Source organism: Triticum urartu, chromosome 7 (genome assembly GCF_003073215.2).
Source record: "Triticum urartu cultivar G1812 chromosome 7, Tu2.1, whole genome shotgun sequence".
Classification (NCBI taxonomy): domain Eukaryota; kingdom Viridiplantae; phylum Streptophyta; class Magnoliopsida; order Poales; family Poaceae; genus Triticum; species Triticum urartu.
In genome coordinates, this window is record NC_053028.1 from 73,126,068 (window position 1) to 73,130,171 (window position 4,104).

At 43.3% G+C, this 4,104-nt stretch overlaps 1 long non-coding RNA gene across 1 annotated transcript; it reads right to left on the reverse strand.

Moving 5' to 3' along the window:
• Positions 1-1,807: 1,807 nt before the first annotated feature.
• Positions 1,808-4,098, reverse strand: LOC125520685. Its single transcript, XR_007288788.1, has 4 exons — positions 3,834-4,098; positions 3,693-3,752; positions 2,394-2,530; positions 1,808-2,167 (listed from the first exon to the last, which is right to left on the reverse strand). It is a non-coding gene; the product is annotated as an uncharacterized LOC125520685 (long non-coding RNA).
• Positions 4,099-4,104: the final 6 nt, after the last annotated feature.

Genomic DNA, 4,104 nt, shown 5'->3' on the forward strand with positions numbered 1-4,104 from the left:
TTGATCAATTGGAGAAATGATGGTTGGGAGCTACTCTTGGAAGATGTCAAAGCATTCTGCACCAAAAATGAAATTCCAATACCAAGTATGGATAACACCTTCACAAAATGGGGGAAATCAAGAAAAGGTGGAAGAAACAATGTAACTGCTGATCATTTTTTCCATGTGGACACCTTCTATGTTGCTATAGACTCCATCATCATGGACTTTGATCATCGTTTTAATGAGGTATCTTCGGAGCTCCTCCAGAACTTCTCTTGTCTTGACCCAAGAGACTCCTTTTCTAGGTTCAGTATCAGTAAGCTTGCTCGACTCACAGAGATTTATTATGAGGATTTCTCTAGTTATGACCGTGAGCATATACAAGATCACCTTGAGCTATTCATTATTCATATGAGAAGAATTGAAGATTTTAGAGAATGTCATGATATTGCAAGCCTAGCTAAAAAGATGGTTGAACTTGAAAGGCACATCATGTTTCCCACGGTTTATCGCCTCATTGAGTTGGCATTGCTACTACCGGTAGCGACGGCAACAGTTGAAAGGGCTTTTTCAGCAATGAAAATCATCAAGACTGAGTTGCGCAGCAAGATGTCCGATGGCTGGCTTAATGACTTGATGGTGTGTTACATTGAGCGAGGGATATTCAAAAGTCTTGATCTTGGTAAAATTAAGGAAGATTTTCACAAGAAGGGTAGAGCACTACCGTTGCCTGGGTCTTCTACGCGCCATTAAAACTTGTCTGGGTATGTTTTAGGTTGTTCGTCTATTTAAAATACTAGTGGATGGGGCGTGCGCTGGGCGCGCCTCCTCTGCGTGACTGAGCGGACCAATCTTGCTAATGCTTGCTGAGGCGTCACTGTGCGGTGTTCTTTTGAATTGTTTTTTGTTCTGTGGGCAGCACGTGTGCATGCAACTATTGCTGAACTTATATAACTTATTGATCTCTAGAAAGTAGAGCAATCCAGTAGAAGTGACAGTACCATCTTATAAAAAAAGCTACAACAGTAAAAATGCATTGCTGGCAGTGCATATTCATAAAATACATCAGGTGAGCAAAGACATGATCACAGGAGCATGGTACATATGGATATGCATCTAATAATATTGATTTCATAGTGTGAATGTTGATATCTTTTCCTACAAAGTTAGTCAAAGTTTACAAAGTTTGACTTTGACCAAATCTTATATGCAGACTAAAAAGAAAAGGAAGGAGTATGAACAGAGAAGCAGCAGTCTTGCAGCCTAAATGAATGATTACAAAGAAGAAAGGTGCTTCAAAACAATGGTTAGCACTGGCGAAAAGTAGATGCACTTAGCAGGTAAAGCCGACCTCGAGGACCATCGCTTTTTCACATCTGTTCCTCCTGCTATCCTTGCCGTCAAGTCGACCATGACGACCACCACCTCGACGGCCACCACGTCGGCAAGCGTGTAGAGCACTGGCCCCCGATCACGTCGTGCTCAAGGAGGCTCAAACTGACCCTGCAGCCCACAACACGGAGGAAGGATGGAAATAAATTAGATCCTTGTCCATTGGAAATTCACTTTGGCTTACAGATAGCTGCTAGAGTAAAATACTTCAAAGCACTCTTGTTTAGGAAGTGGATTCATTCTCAAATATAGATAGACAAAGACACATGAAGGTTTATCTCACTGGACAATTATGTGACCATGACGGCAAAATGTATCTTGATAAATTGGATGGTGAGGCGCTATGACAATATAAGATTTCTCGGGTTTGGCATTCATCCAAGAATATTCAGAGTTCCAGTCAGGTCAGAGCTACAGTTAAACGCGCCGGGCTAGCTAAGTTCAGAAGCATGGCATCTTGGATGGTTCAACTGGTCAAAAGATAGAGATTTGAAATTAAGATTCATGATCAAATTATTTTTCATTTGTGTTGTAATTTCAGCATAAGAGGTGTGAAGTACTATTCGACCCCATTTTTCAGTAACCATCACTACAGTTCCAAAATGTGAGACATTTCAAAACTGCTACTTTTCTTAGCAGAAAGTCTGAAGTTATGTGTGAGTTACCGAGTAGAGCAAGATGTTGGAGGCCTTGTAGATCACCGGCAGGTTGGCGTCGTGGAGAAAGGCAAGGCCCTTGGCCGTGACGACAGCGATGTTCATCCTTGTCATCCACAGGAGGGAACCATTTGTACCTTAAGGAAATAGGATGTTTCAGGTCAGTTTCCTCCTCCACATTGACTTAGAGTTGTAAATTGCAAGTACAAGAAGTTGGTCAGATAATTAATTTTTTAATCCAAAATATCTAGTATCCCTTTTTAGTAAATATCCAATATCTATATTCATCTGATTCAGAAAGAGGAACTGTCGTCCCTTTGGAAGGGAGAGCGCAGCTCAGCTATCTGTACGCGGCCGACATACCAGCATGCGTGGATCGTGTGGCAGGGCAGGCACCGTCAGGGTGTGACCTTCGAAGCCATGATGCTCTTCCTAATGCTGCAGCAACGCAGCCACCTCCTCCTCTCCTAGCTATGACAACATCTATTTGGTTGTCTCATCTACAAGGCAAAGCAAGGAAGGAGAACAAAGATGAATCAAGCTGCTTTGACAACATCTATTTGGTTGTTTCCTGTACAAGGAAAAGCAAGGAAGGATAACAAACATGAATCAGATGCAATAAAAAACAGGAGAGCACGATGAAAAACATGCCACAGAGATATGAAGAAATCTGCAGCCGATGACTGAGACACCATATTTGTGCGGTGAACGAATTTCCTGATTTTGGAGCAATGAAGCCTCAAAATATTTTTTTGGCAATCTTGTTTGTTATTCGGAAACTGCAATTAATGCATAGTCCTACATCCTTGTTGCAGCTATCTCTAGAGTATTTCAACAAACATATTGTGGGTGTGAGCATAGGGCAAACTTGCAAGTCTTGACTCTTGTGTTCTGTATCTGGTGCTTGTGGATGACCAAGACAAGCACCATAGTAACCAGTGCCTTGACGTTGCAGTCCAGGAAAGTAGTGTATCACATATATTTGTATTTGTAGTACAGGAAATCAATCAGCCGCTGTTCAAGAGCACTAAATGTAAGAAGATCAGTTCCACCAGCGGCGAGACGGTCTGAGCCCTCGGCTCATGCTGGAGTGTCAATGACTGAGCTTCCTCCAAGACAGTTCAGAAAATTTATGAAAAACAACACAATGTCTTTGTCTTAGTAACAGATTTACTAATATCCAATTTATTTCACATGATAGATCATTTGAAGGTAAATCTACTAAAACTTCCTAGGTATACATAAGTCACGTTCAAATTAGGAACAATAACAGCGAAGAACACCAAGCTTTGAATGATATATTTTTCGCAATTGTCACTGGGGCTGATAATCCTACTACAAAGATGCACAACCCTTTGAATATAAAAAACAACCACTAATACCACAAAAGAGGATGAGAGCCAGATCATCCAAAGAAAAATCAAAGAAGGGTAAGAAATAATAAAATGGGCAGATAAAATACAAGGAACAAACTCTCAACAACCAGCCAAAATACCCCAACGAAATTCCAATGGAACAGCAAAAGAAAGAAGAAGAATACAAAAGAGAAACAGGAGATGCAAATGAGAAAAAAATCTAAGCCAAAAAAGTGTGATCAGACCCATGGGTGGAGGGGCTGAACTTAACTAAAGCCACACCAGGAAGCATCGAAGGCTCACAAACCTGCAACAACCAGGGGACTGTCGCTGTCGGTGGGCGCGGACGGCGAGGCTAAGCGGAGTGCTGAGGAATGAGAGAAGGGGGTCAGAGCGAGTGGGATCAAATCTAACACATAGTCAAAGTGACCAAGCGAAGAGGATTTACCTTGCTCGTCGCCGACACCTGAATCAACTACCGAGGTGGTCGGCGGGCGTTGATGTGAGCTCCGTCACCAGCTGTTTGTCCTGCTCCTGAACGACGACGGGGCGCGGTGCTCGCCGGCCGGGCGCGGTTGGCTGCTCCCCCTCCTCGCGTCCAAACGCGACTGCTGCTCTCCCTCTCCTTGGACAAGTCTAGCAGATCGACGGAGCCGACGGGGTTCTTTCGGATGACGCGCCGATGGGCGAGGACGACGACGGCGTCCAAGCCCTTCCTC